The 13982-nt window shown below is 55.3% G+C and overlaps 1 protein-coding gene across 6 annotated transcripts in view; it reads right to left on the reverse strand.

Annotated features, from left to right (window-relative positions):
* LOC101936799 (cGMP-dependent protein kinase 1-like) overlaps nt 1–13341 on the reverse strand; it is a 72443-nt gene extending 59102 nt beyond the window's left edge. The window contains exons 1-2 of one of the 6 annotated variants that reach the window (XM_065590035.1): nt 12209–13341; nt 12020–12114 (exon numbers count right to left, since the gene is read on the reverse strand). The gene's annotated coding sequence lies outside the window, so the exon portion shown is untranslated. Of the gene's footprint in view, nt 1–6048; nt 6131–8964; nt 9179–12019 lie in introns of those variants that run through there. The other 5 variants (XM_065590036.1, XM_065590037.1, XM_065590038.1 and 2 more) reach the window with 5 other exon arrangements.
* Nucleotides 13342–13982: the final 641 nt, after the last annotated feature.

Below are 13982 nucleotides of genomic sequence, written 5' to 3' on the forward strand. Positions count from 1 at the left end.
GGGAATCAGGAACCTGAACAGAATCTCCCAGAGATCCCAGCAGCTCACACCTCCCATCCCAGAGCAGGAATTAATGCTTCACCCCCAGGGGCTGGCAGCAGTACCCAGGGAGTGGGGAAACTGAGTCACGCAGCTGGTTCATCAAATCTTACCAACTCCCCACGTTCTCTTTGCTTTACATGCCGTAACTTCTTACCTATCTCCTAACTGTGGTACATCTCTACCCCACATACGTGGGCATGAATTCCTGGCTCCACACCTTAGCTAGGCAACCCTGAGTAACTAAATGAGTAAGAGCCCTACTGTGGGGCACTGAGGAATTTAAATTACCCTGCATGTGTCTGATACTGTATTTACCCCCCATGCTCCCTCACAGCCACCTCTGGGGTGGAACACAGCAGCTGTTCAACTGCACCAAGCAACACTGCATGGCACTTTGGGTGAGGGAAGAGTGAACAGGATCAGTGAACCAAAGAACAGCCAGGAGGGGTCAGACCAAAGGTCCATCTAGCCCAGTGGTCTCTAACCTTTTTACGCACAAGATCACTTTTTGAATTTAAGATCAACCCAGGATCTGCCCCGGCCCTTCCCCGAGGCCCCGACCCATTCACTCCATTCCCCCCTCCCTCCCTTTCACCGGGCTGGGGCAGGGGTGTGGGGTGTGGGAGGGGGCTCTGGGCTGAGCCTGGGGCAGTGGCTTGGGGTGCAGGAGTGAGGGGTGTGGGCTCTGGGAGGGAGTTGGATACAGGAGGGGGGTCTGGGCTGGGACAGGGGGTTGGGGTGCGGGAGGGGGTGCAAGGTGCAGGCTCCGGCCGGGAGGCGCTTACCCCAGGCGGCTCACATCCAGCCGCAGCAGGGCTCAGGCAGGCTGCCTGCCTGCCCCGGCCCCATACCGCTTCCGTAAGTGGCTGGCTGCTGGCACGTCTCTGCGGCCCCTGGGGTAGGGGACATCACATGGAGCCACCTCCCCCCCTGCCCCCAGGGCTGCAGAGATGTGCCAGCAACCAGTCACTTCCAGGAGCGGCATGGGGCCGGGGCAGCCAGGCAGCCTGCCTGAGCCCTGCTGTGCCGCTGGGCTTTTAGCAGCCCGGAGATCATGATCGACTGGCAGAAGCTCCAGGATCGACCAGTCGATCATGATCAACGGGTTGGTGACAACTGATCTAGCCCAGTGTCCTGTCTTCTGACGGTGACCAATGCCAGGTGCCCCAGAGGGAATGAACAGAACAGGGAATCATCATTCTCTGTTGCTCATTCCCAATTTCTGGCAAACAGAGGCTAGGGACACCATCCCTGCCCAGCCTGGCTAATAGCCATTGATAGACCTGTCCTCCATGAACTTATCTAGTTCTTTTTTGAGCCCTGTTATAGTCTTGGCCTTCACAACATCCTCTGACAAAGAGTTCCACAGGTTGACTGCGTTGTGTGAAGAAATACTTCCTTGTTGTTTGTTTTAAACCTGCTGCCTATTAATTTCATTTGGTGACTCCTGATTCTTGTGGTATGAGAAGGGGTAAATAACACTTCCTTATTTACTGTTTCCACACCAGGTATGATTTTATAGGCCTCTATCATATCCCCCCTTAGTCGTCTCTTCCAAGCTGAACAGTCTTCTTAATCTCTCCTCATACAGAAGTCGTTCCATACCCCTAATCATTTTTGTTGCCCTTTTCTGAACCTTTTCCAATTCCAATAGAACTTTTTTAAGATGTGGGCATCCCATGGATTTATATAAAGGCAATATGAGATTTTCTGTCTCATTATCTATCCCTTTCCTAATGAGTCCCAGCATTCTGTTCGCTTTTTTGACTGTCGCTGCACATTGAGTGGATGTTTTCAGAGAACTATCCACAGTGACGCCAAGATCTTTCCTGAGCGGTAACAGCAAATTTAGCCCCATCATTGTATCCGTAGAGTTGGGATTAGGTTTTCCAATGTGCATTACTTTGCATTGATCAACCTTCAATTTCATCTGCCATTTTGTTGCCCAATCACTTAGTTTTGTGAGATCCCTTTGTAACTCTTCACAGTCTGCTTTGGGCTTAACTATCTGGAGTAGTTTCATTTCTTCTGCAAATTTTGCCACCTCACTGTTTACCCCTTTTTCCAAATCGTTTATGAATATGTTTGTGACACGCTGGCACCCGTTATTCACCACTGTCATATCATTAGGATACGTTTTACACAACGTATGCCCTGTGAGGTGTCATTCTAAAAGTCTTGATCTGCTAGACAGTAATATCTCATTGGATTGTATGTACTATTAACGTATGGGAAGTTATGAAGTTGGGCTATGTAGGTGTTACTGAAACATGTTGTGAGGTTGAAAACACCCACAAGCTGCCTTTCAGGTACAACAGTAAAAAGGCCAAACAATGTTAATGGCTTATTGAGGAAATGCACACAAGCACAAGGATTACCCCAGGAACTGTGTGCAATAGAAACCTCACAGAGCTAGCACTACACAATGGGAACTGTTTGACCCAGGTCACAGCAAAAGAGCTTTCCAGCGAGTGGGAAGAAGATAGAAAAGGGGGAAATGACATCATGATGGTACCTCACTCTCCCTAAAACAACACACCTGGAAACATGGGGAACTGGGGAACACGAACTGGGGAAGTGATGGTCCCAGCCTAAGGGATTCTAGGCAGTGTAGGAAAACCTGGGAAACCCAAGCTGCAAAGCAAAGGCAGCTTGTGCCTTAAACCGTGGTCTGCTTTGATCTGTTTGCTCTCACTTAGAATCACTGAAACTCTGTCCTTTTGTAATTCATAAACTTATTTTATGTTTTAATCCAAACCAGTGTGCACTGAACTAAGGGGTCTGGGGAAAATCTCAGCTTGGTTACCACAAGTGTGCATGGTCCTCGTCACATTGAGGGAGAGGCGGACTGGGTGTTAAACCCATATACTGGCCAGATTTGACCAGGGCAGGACGTACTGTCTGGGGTGCTAGGCTGGGAGGCTGGTGGTCAGAAAGCCTGCGTGTAACTGCGGTTGGGTGTGTCCCTACCTGGGTGAATGCTGGTGAAAGTGCAAGACCGGGAGCGTGTCTGCAGCATGTCACAGCAGCACAGTGTGAGGGATAGCCCAGGCCGGTGGGTCAGGGGCTCAGTGGTAGCCCAGCTCCAGGTGGCAGCCCAGGGGAACCCATCACAATGTTGGACAGCACAGGTCCCAGTTCAGAGCAATGGGGGATCCCACTATTCACCTCTCTCTATTCCTATCTTTTAACCAATTACTGATCCATGAGAGGACCCTCCCTCTTATCCCATGGCAGCTTACTTTGCTTAAGAGCCTTTGGGGAGGGACCTTGTCAAAGGCTTTCTGAAAATCTAAGTTCACTGTATCCACTGGATCCTCCTTGTCCACAAGCTTGTCGACCCCCTCGAAGAATTCTAGTAGAGTGGTGAGGCGCGATTTCCCTTTACAAAAGCTGTGTTCAGGGCCAGATTTACCCTTTACGCACCCCTAGGCACAGCATCTTCACCACCCCGCCACCCCGCCTACAGCTGATCTTTGTGTTGCACAGTTTTACAGAGGTGAGGCGCCCCTAGAACGCCAGTGGCCCTAGGCATGGGCCTGACTGGAAATCTGGCCCTGGCCATGTTAACTCTTCCCCAACAAATGGTGTTCATCTCTGTGTCTGACAATTCTGTTCTTCACTATAGTTTTAACCAGTTTGCCCAGTACTGAAGTCAGGCTTACTGGCCTGTAATTGCTGGGATCACCTCTGGAGCTCTTTTTAAAAATTGGCATCACATTAGTTATCCTCCAGTCATCTGGTACAGAAGCTGATTTCAATGATAGGTTACATACCACAGTTAGTAGTTCTGCAATTTCACATTTGAGTTCCTTCAGAACTCTTGGGTGATACCATCTGGTCCTGGTGACTTATTACTGTTTAGTTTATCAATCTGTTCCAAAACCTCCTCTAATAACACCTCAGTCTGGGACTGTTAGACTCATAGACTCTAAGGTCAGAAGGGACCATTATGATCATCTAGTCTGACCTGCACAACGCAGGCCACAGAATCTCACCCACTCCTGTATCAAACCCCTGACCTATATCTGAGTTATTGAAGTCCTCAAATCGTGGTTTAAAGACCTCAAGGTGCAGAGAATCCTCCAGCAAGTGACCCGTGCCCCATGCTGCAGAAGAAGGCGAAAAACCCCCAGGGCCTCTGCCAATCTGCCCTGGAGGAAAATTCCTTCCCGACCCCAAATATGGCGATCAGCTAAACCCTGAGCGTGTGGGCAAGACTCACCAGCCAGACACCCAGGAAAGAATTCTCTGTAGTAACTCAGATCCCACCCCATCGAACATCCCATCACAGCCATTGGGCATATTTACCGCTAATAGTCAAAGATCAATTAATTGCCAAAATGAGGCTATCCCATCATACCATCCCCTCCATAAACTTATCAAGCTTAGTCTTGAAGCCAGATATGTCTTTTGCCCCCACTGCTCCCCTTGGGAGGCTGTTCCAGAACTTCACTCCTCTGATGGTTACAAACCTTCGTCTAATTTCAAGTCTAAACTTCCTGATGGCCAGTTTATATCTATTTGTTCTTGTGTCCACATTGGTACTGAGCTTAAATCATTCCTCTCCCTCCCTGATATTTATCCCTCTCATGTATTTATAGAGGGCAATCGTATCTCCCCATAGCCTTCTTTTGGTTCGGCTAAACAAGCCAAGCTCTTTGAGTCTCCTTTCATAAGACAGGTTTTCCATTCCTCGGATCATCCTAGTAGCCCTTCTCTGTACCTGTTCCAGTTTGAATTCATCCTTCTTAAACATGGGAGACCAGAACTGCACACACTATTCCAGATGAGGTCTCACCAGTGCCTTGTATAACGGTACTAACACCTCCTTATCTCTACTGGAAATACCTCGCCTGATGCATCCCAAGAGCGCATTAGCTTTTTTAACGGCCATATCGCATTGGCGGCTCATAGTTGTCCTGTGATCAACCAATACTCCGAGGTCCTTCTCCTCCTCTGTTACTTCCAACTGATATGTCCCCAATTTATAACCAAAATTCTTGTTATTAATCCCTAAATGCATGACCTTGCACTTTTCACTATTAAATTTTATCCTATTACTCCAGTTTACAAGGTCATCCAGAACTTCCTGTATGATATCCCGGTCCGTCTCTGTATGGGCAATACCTCCCAGCTTTGTGCCATCCGCAAATTTTATTAGCACATTTCCACTTTTTGTGTCAAGGTCAGTAAAAAAAGATTAAACAAGATTGGTCCCAAAACTGATCCCTGAGGAACTCCACTAGTAACCTCCCTCCAGCCTGACAGTTCAACTTTCAGCCCTTTAACCAGTCTCCCCTTTAACCAGTTCCTTATCCACCTTTCAATTTTCAGATTGATCCCCATCTTTTCCAGTTTAGCTAATAATTCCCCATGTGGAATCATATCAAATGCGTTACTGAAATTGAGGTAAATTAGATCCACTGCGTTTCCTTTGTCTAAAAAATATGTTACCTTCTCAAAGAAGGAGATCAGGTTGGTTTGGCACAATCTACCTTTTGTAAAACCATGTCACCTAAGAAGAATGGCTTGGGTTTGGGAATCTTCCTCACACTCTCAGCCATGAAGAGCAATGCAAAGAATTCATTCGTGATTTTATCGTCCTTGAATGCTCCTTTAGCATCTTAATCGTCCAGTGGCCCCACTGGCTGGTTAGCAGGCTTCCTGCTTCTGATGTACTTAAAAACATTTTGCTGTTAGTTTTTGAGTCTTTGGCTAGCTGTTCTTCAAATTCTTTCTTGGCCTTCCTAATTGTATTTTTACACTTCACTTGCCGGAGTTTATGCCCTTTTTTATTTTCCTCACTAGGATTTAACTTCCCCTTTTTAAAGGATGCCGTTTTGTCTCTCACTGCTTCTTGTACTTTGCTGTTTAGCCATGGTGGCACTTCTTTGGTTCTCCTGTGTTTCTTAATTTGGGGAAGACATTGAAGTTGGGCCTCTAGTATGGTGTCTTTGAAAAGTGTCCGTGCAGCTTGCAGGGATTTCACTCTAGTCACTGTACCTGTTCATTTCCGTTTAACTAACTTCCTCATTTGTGTGTAGTTCCCCTTCTGAAATTCAATGCTCCGGTGGTGGCAGTAACACTAGTAAGGACAGGAATAATAGTATCACTCCTTTACCAGAGACAGGGCGGTCCAGGGGGGCTGTTGGGAGGGAGGCTGCAGAGGACACAGCGTTGCAGGGCACGTGACCAATGTGCCCAAGATCACTGAGGAGTTTAAACTATTGAGGCAGCCAGAGACAGAGACTCTGTGTCCCAGCCCCCTGCCCGAGCCCCTGGCCCCCCGCCCAGGCCCTGCGCCCCATGGCCCCCCAGCCTCCTGCCCGAGCCCTGCGCCCCATGGCCCCCCGCCCAGGCCCTGCGCCCCATGGCCCCCCAGCCTCCTGCCCGAGCCCTGCGCCCCATGGCCCCCCTGTCCAGGCTCTGTGCCCCATGGCCCCCCTGCCCCCTGCCCAAGCCCTGCGCCCCATGCCCCCCTGCCCGAGCCCTGCGCCCCATAGCCCCCTGCCCAGGCCCTGCACCCCATGAGCCCCCTGCCCAAGCCCTGCACCCTATAGCCCCCCTGGCCCCTGCCTGAGCCCTGCACCCCATGGCCCCCCAGCCCCCTGCCAAGCCCTGCACTCCATAGTCCCACAGCCCCCTGCCCGAGCCCTACGCCCATGGCCCCCCCAGTCCGCTGCCTGATCCATGAGCCCTCCTATTTAAGCCCCATTGCCCAGCCCCAGCCTGAGCTCCACACCCCCTTGCCATGCCCCAAGCCCCCTGCCGGAGTCTGTCCTGCCTCAGAAGCGGCCTCGCTCCCTGGCTCCCCCCATGGCCAGGAATAGCCCTTCCAGCCCCAGTTCTCTCAGCTGTTCCCCTGCTGCAGGCACTGTCTGCTGGCCCCACACCCACCCCACAGTGCCCCTCACCTGCTCTGCGATGCCTGCCCTACATCTGCCTCAGGTCCCTGCCCCATACTTCCTGGCCCATGCGTCCTGCCCCACATCTACCTTGTGACCCCCGCCCCATACCCCCACACTACCTTCCCTGGGCCATCTATTCACGCCTGCCCCACATCTGCCTCAGGAACCCTGCCCCATACCAGTTGGCCCATGCTACCTGCCCCACGTCTGCCTCAGGACCCCACCCCATGCCGACTGCCCCACACTGCCTGCCCCATGTCTGTCTTGGGACCTCTACCCCACACCTGCCGTGGGATGGCCCAGTGCTGGAGGGTCTGGAGGCGAGGGGGCAGTAACTGTGACGGGGGGGGGCACATACCCCCCCCCAAGGTCTGAGTAGCCAGCTCGCAGCACAGCACCAGGGGACCCACCTATGACAGGCCCCGCCCCTTGGGGTAGAGGAGCCAATCAGAGCTGCTGCAGGTGGAGCTCTCCACCCCCGGCCAGGTGAGGCCAGTCTCACACCACGGAGGGGGAAGAAAAGGACTCTACCCCCTCCCCCGCCCCAGCAAGGGGCCCAGGATGGTGCCCACCCCTGCAGGGAAGGACTGATCTGGGGGAGGGTTGGTCGGGGGGGGGGCTATAACAATAACCCAGTCCCTTGGGGCACAGTAGTTGGTGGAGTCCCAAACCGCCACTCGGCGAGGCAGGGGCTGCAGCCCAGGGGTGATGGGCCAGGGCCCCTCGGCTGGCAGAGGAAGGTCCAGGCAGAGGAAGGTCCAGTGGGGGGCAGCTGACCCTGGACCACGTCCGGCCAGCAATGGGGTGTCAGTGTTTAACAATTACTCAGGGCCGGGGGGTTCCGTCAAGCGTCTCCACCAGCCGGGCTGCTCTGGGAATGGCAGGTCTCTGGCCAGCACTGGGCAGGACTCCGACCCGATGCTCACCCTGGGCCCGCCTGGCCTGGGGATCTGGATTTCGAGGCAGTGGGAGCAGTGACTGGAGCCCGCGGTGCCGTGGGGCTGGGACCAAAGGAGTTTTGCTGGTAGCCCTGGAGCAGATGGTCCTGGCCAGGGAGGAGTGGTGGATGCCCAGGGTTGTGTGTGGCTGAGGGGGACCGGAGAGGCCAGGTGCGGCTCGGCGGGTCCCGGGAGACCCCGGATGCCCCCAGGATGAGGCACTTGCTTTACAGGGGGTTTCATTCGAATCTGGAAAGTTCGTCCCTCCAGGCCCTGAGCTGTGTCTGCTGTGCACAGCTCCCAGCTACACTGGGTGGGCCACTGGGCCCGGGGGTCCCTGCTCAGACCCCCAGATCCCAGCAATGGCTCTGGCATCTCCCAGCCTGGCTCCTGCTCCTCCCAGCCAGGCCCACCGGGCAGCCGGGAGCGGGCCCAGGTCGGTTCCTGCACTGCCAGAGCTGGCCTCACTGTCCTGCCCATGTCACACCAGCTCCCAGACACCCTCCCTGCGCTGGGGGAGGACCGGGCACGGTTGGGCTCTACCCCCAGCGCTGCCGGTGCCCCAGCGCAGCACAGCGCGTCCTGCTGGGGGCGGGGGCCTGAGAGCCACCCGGAGAGCATAGCAAGGGGCCAGCTCCTTCCAAGGCAAAGGTCAGCAAGGGAGGGTGAGCGGGAAGGAAACGCCTGCAGAAGCCGTGCTCTGCGCAGGGCTCCCATGCCGCCGTGCGGGGCCCGCTGGGGCCAGGGACACCAGCCTGGCGCCAGAGACACGGGCGCATGGCTCTACACGCATGCCAAGACACGCAGGCACCCATGCCCAGGTGCCCTTCCAATCTCCCTAGATCTTACCTGCAGGCACCCTCCCCCCCCCCCGACACAAGCACCCACTGGTGCCAGGGTCCGGGCTAACCCCCACCCCCACAAGCTGGCAGCAGCTCCCCTGCGCTTACAGCAATCAGACTGAAACGGCTGCACCCTCCTCCCACAGCATCGCTGGCTGCAGGAGCCCCCCAGCCCCCCTTGCCCTTCCCCCCACATCCCTGACTCTGCCCCCTGGCACAGAGCCAACCTACCTGTGCCCAGCCGCGCTCCTCACTCACTGGCAGGGCTCCCTGGCCTCCACCCCCGGCCTAGCTGCAGGGCCCCTTGGAGGCAGCAGCCCCGCGATGACACATTAACCATGGGCGGTCCAAGCCGAGCCCTCCCTCAGGTGCATCTCCCCAGCCAAGCCCCGTCTGCCGCCTCTCCTCCCTCCCACATGCTGGCAGAAGGAAGAGCTAGGCTCTGACTCATGTGCCATGGCAGGGAGGGGAGCTCCTCGCTGGGGCTGGCGCATCTGCCACTTCGCACACAGCCCGCCAAGTCTCACAGCCCCGGGGGGAGGGGGAGCAGAGCAGCTGGGGAAACTGAGGTGCAGAACGGTTTTTTTTTGGGGGGGGGTTGGGGGGACACAGTGAGAACGCCCTAGGGTCCTGACTCCCAGTTCCCCATGCTCCAACCCCTAAGCCACACTGCCTCTTCCTGGCTACAGGGGCCAGCAGCTCTGTCTCAAGAAGCCAAAGGGGCGTTGTGACAGCACATCACAGCTGCTCGGCAGAGCCCGCGGGGGACTGTGCAGATTGGCATGGGGACATCAGGGAATAGCATGGGGATGAAGTAAGAATTTCCTCTAATAGTTTTAGGAATTACTTGGACTTTCAGAAAGCCTTTGACAAGGTCCCTCACCAAAGGCTCTTACGGTAACTAAGGAGCCATGGGGTAAGAGGGAAGGTCATCTCCTGGATCAGTAACTGGAGAGAGGTAAATAGCAGGTCCCAGGGGTCTGTGCCGGGACAAGTGTGTTCAACATAGTCCTCAGTGAGCTGGAATAGGGGGTGAACAGTGAGGTGGCAAAGTTTGCAGATGATACAAAATTGTTTAAGATAGTTAAGTCCACAGCTGAGTGCAAGGAGTTGGAGTCACAAAACTGCGTGGCCGGGCAACCAAATGGCAAAGAAATGCACATTGGAAACATAATCCCAACCACACACATACAGTGATGGTAACACCCAGGAAAGAGATCTGGGGGTCACTGTGGATAGTTCTCTGAAAATTTCAGCTCGATGTGCAGCAGCGGTCAAAAAGGCTAAGAATACTTTAGGAACTATTAGGAAAGGGATAGCTAAGAAGACAGACAATATCCTAATGCCACTATATAAATCCATGGGACGCCCACCCCTTGAATACTGCACACAGACCTGGTCACCCCATCTCAAAAACAATAGAGTGGAACTGGAAAAGGTTCAAAGAAGGACAGCAAAGATGATCAAGGGTATGAAACAGCTTCCGTACAAGGTGAGACGCCAAACATTAGAGTGTTCAGCTTGGAAAGAGACGACTAAGGGGGGATATGATAGAGGTCTATAAAACCATGACTGGGGTGGAGAAAGTGAATAGCGAAGTGTTATTTACCCGTCACATAACACACAAAATAGGAATCACCCAATGAAATTGACAGGCAGCAGGTTTAAAACAAACAAAAGGAAGTATTTCTTCACACAATGCACAGTCAACATGTGGAACTCCTTGCCAGGGGATGTTGTGAAGGCCAAGATTATAATGGGGTTCAAAAAAGAACTAGATACATTTGTAGAGGACAGGTCCATCAGTGGCTATTAGCCAGGCGGGGTAGGGATGGTGTCCCTAGCCTCTGTTTGCCAGAAACTGGGAATGGGCGACAGGGGATGCATCACTTGATGATTCCCTGTTCTGTTCATTCCCTCTGGGGCACCTGGCATTGGCCACTGTTGGCAGACCGGACACTGGGCTAGATGGACCTTTGATCTGACCCAGCCTGGCCGTTCTTATGTGATAGCACCCTGTTTTCCCCCTTCCCCCCCAGCAGCTAACTGCCACACGATCTCATGGACAGAAATGGCCTTCCTGATTCCCTACAGCTGCTCTGGCCTGGAGCATGAGCATGGGGGAGCCCTTTGCTTCTCCTTCCAGCCAGGGTCACTGCAGGCTCTTTCTCTAGAGGCCCATTAGCAGCTGCCCTGGAGGGCTCGGGCCATCTCTGCTGGGCTGTAGGGACCTGCAGTTCTCCCCCAGCTGCAGTGACGGGCCACCAGGCCATGCCGCCTGTCATGATGAATTGCTTTAACCCATAGCTCCGCCCATAATTGTAACTCCACCCCCTCTCCCCAGTCTGGGCCTGGGATGCCCTCAGTGTGGATGGTAATCCCATGGGGCCGAGTGGGATGCAACCCCCTGGAAAGAGGAGACAGACTGGACAGGGTACTGTTGGGAATAACGGCAGGGAATTCAAACACAGGGAAAAGGGCAGGCCCATGGGTAGGGCCCTACCAAATTCACAGCCATGAAAAACACGTCCTGGGCCGTGACATAGGTTTTTTTATCTGCTTTTACCCTATACTGTACAGATTTCACAGGTTTCAGAGTAGCAGCCGTGTTAGTCTGTATCCGCAAAAACAACAGGAGTACTTGGGGCACCTTAGAGACTGACAAAGTCTCTAAGGTGCCCCAAGTACTCCTGTTCTTTTTGCAGCTTTCACAGGGGAGACTAGTGTTTCTCAAATTGGGGGTCCTGACCCAAAAGTGGGTTGCAGGGGGAGGTCACAAAGTTATTTTACGGGGGTGACAGTATTGCCACCCTTACTTCTGCGCTGCCGTCAGAGCTGGGTGGCTGGAGAGCGGCCACTATTGGCCAGACACCCAGCTCCGAAGGCAGCGCTGCCACCAGCAGCAGCGCAGAAGGGTAGCAGTACTGCAACCCCCCACCTACAATAACCTTGCAACCCCCCCACAACTCCTTTTTGGGTCAGGAACCTACCATTACAACACTGTGAAATCTCAGATTTAAATAACTGAAATCATGAAATTGATAATTTTTAAAAACCTATGACCCTGAAATTGACCAAAGTGGACCCTGAATTTGGTAGGGGCCCTACCCATGGATGACAGTCTAATTTCAGAGGGATAACTCCTACATCCCAGCTCTCAAACTCCTCAGGAAGGTGGGTGGCATAACAGGAAACAGTGGCTGTGGGAGGCATAATGATCCCCCACAGCTATATAGAGCCTGGGATCCCCAAGTGCTTTGCAGACTGTAGGGTAACAATTACTCACCTGCCAGAGAAATGCAGCCACCTCTGGGTGGAACACAGCAGCTGGCTAGCGGCTCACAGCAACACTGTACAGGCAGGAGGGGATGGAGAGAAGAGCTAGAAATAGAAAAGGGGAGGGGAAGTGAGGCCCAAAGGGCACAGAGAGGGATTGGTGTGGATTTGGAAATGCCCTGCGGGGGCTGGGACTCACAAAGGGAGTTGGAAGGCAGACGCTTGCTTTCACTCGGAAGGTTCCTTGCCAAATTTGCCCTGTCTGGAGGCTGGGCACAAGACCCTGGATAAACAAGTCTCTTATCAGCCTGGACCTTTGTGCCTCCAGACAGCTTCACGGTCCCACCTCCTGGCTGCCAGGCCCGCCCTGTGACACAGAGATGGTGAAGTAGGACATTGGGATCCAAAGGAGAAGGCAGGGCCAGCTCGTGAACACTGCCAGTCCCAGCCACTCTGCAGAGCTGGGGCAGAGCAGGGTTTGAGCTTGTACTTCCACAGGCAGGCACTGGGGGCGGGAATAGGCCTGGCGCAGAACAGGGGCAGGTCTGTGCTGGGAGCTCCTCTCAGTGGCTAGCCAGAGGACAAGCACAGCAGATGGGAATCCCAAGGGCCTGTCAAGCAGCCGGCCAGGACATTCACACATTAAAGAAAAGGTGGTTCCTGGAGGTGGGGAATTGGACACAGAGCCTTTCCCCTGCAGGGCCTTGGTCCTGAGGGCTGGACGCAGGCACTGGGCTCCCTCCGTGCCCTTCTCCATGGCATCCCCACCAAACCCCCAGAAACGTCCCTGAGGCTGGCAGATTATAAGGGCAGGCTAACACTTAAAACTCCGCGGCTGGGCTTCAGCGAAGACGGATGGGAGAGCGCCCCCTGCCGGCGTAGTTCATCCACCTCTGCGAGAGGCGGGAGAAGCCCCCATCGGCAAAGCACTGTGCACGGGGGAGATGGATTTTTCTCACCCAGAGCGAGGTCAGTTGATAGTGTAGACCTGGAGAATGCCAGGGACCCTGCAGCTCACAGCTGTGCTGGGTAAGCGCCCGCTGGGCACAGTTAAGGTTACACAGGCAGCCTTCACACTTCCATCACCTCCCCACAAACACACTAACCCAGGCTTTCCTGGGCTCCCTGTGAGGGGGCCAGAAAGAACAATGGGGGAATTTACACACCACGTGTTGTACACATGTGTGAGACTCAAGCCAGGTGCAGGGCCCCTGTGAACCCAGGGCCAGAGCCCACGCCTGGTGCATCTGGGCTATGTCTGCAACAGGCCGGGGGGGGTCAGCCCCAGCGCCATCCTCGGCCGGGGGGGGGCCACAGGCCAGGGGGGTCAGCCCCAGCGCCATCCTCGGCCGGGGGGGGGGGGGGGTGGGCCACAGGCCGGAGGGGGGGGGGGGGTCAGCCCCAGCGCCATCCTCGGCCGGGGGGGGTCAGCCCCAGCGCCATCCTCGGCCGGGGGGGGCCACAGGCCGGAGGGGGGGGGGTCAGCCCCAGCGCCATCCTCGACCGGGGGGGGCCACAGGCCGGGGGGGGGGGTCAGCCCCAGCGCCATCCTCGGCCGGGGGGGGCCACAGGCCGGGGGGGGGGGGGGGGTCAGCGCCATCCCCGCCCCGCCTCCAGCCTAAAGCACCCGCCCCTCCCCCGTCACGTGACCCCGGCCGCTCGTGTCATGTGTGGGGCGGGGAGTATGGGGTGGTGCGGCGGGGGGCGGGGCTCTGAGCTGCGGACGGGATTGGAGGCGGGGGCGGGGCCAGGCAGAGAAGGGGCGGGGCCGTGGGCGGGGCCAGGCAGCTTCAGGAGGGGGCTTGTCGGGCTCGGGATGGTCCTGACTGAGCCACCGGGCACCGCACGGGTCGGGTCGGGTCGGGTCGGCGGTACCGGGGGGCGGGGCCTTAGGGGCCCGGGGCACTAGTGCAGGGAGGGGCAGGGGGTAGGTGCCCGGGGCACTAGTGCAGGGAGGGGCAGGGGGTAGGTGC

Source organism: Chrysemys picta, chromosome 3 (genome assembly GCF_011386835.1).
Source record: "Chrysemys picta bellii isolate R12L10 chromosome 3, ASM1138683v2, whole genome shotgun sequence".
Classification (NCBI taxonomy): domain Eukaryota; kingdom Metazoa; phylum Chordata; order Testudines; family Emydidae; genus Chrysemys; species Chrysemys picta.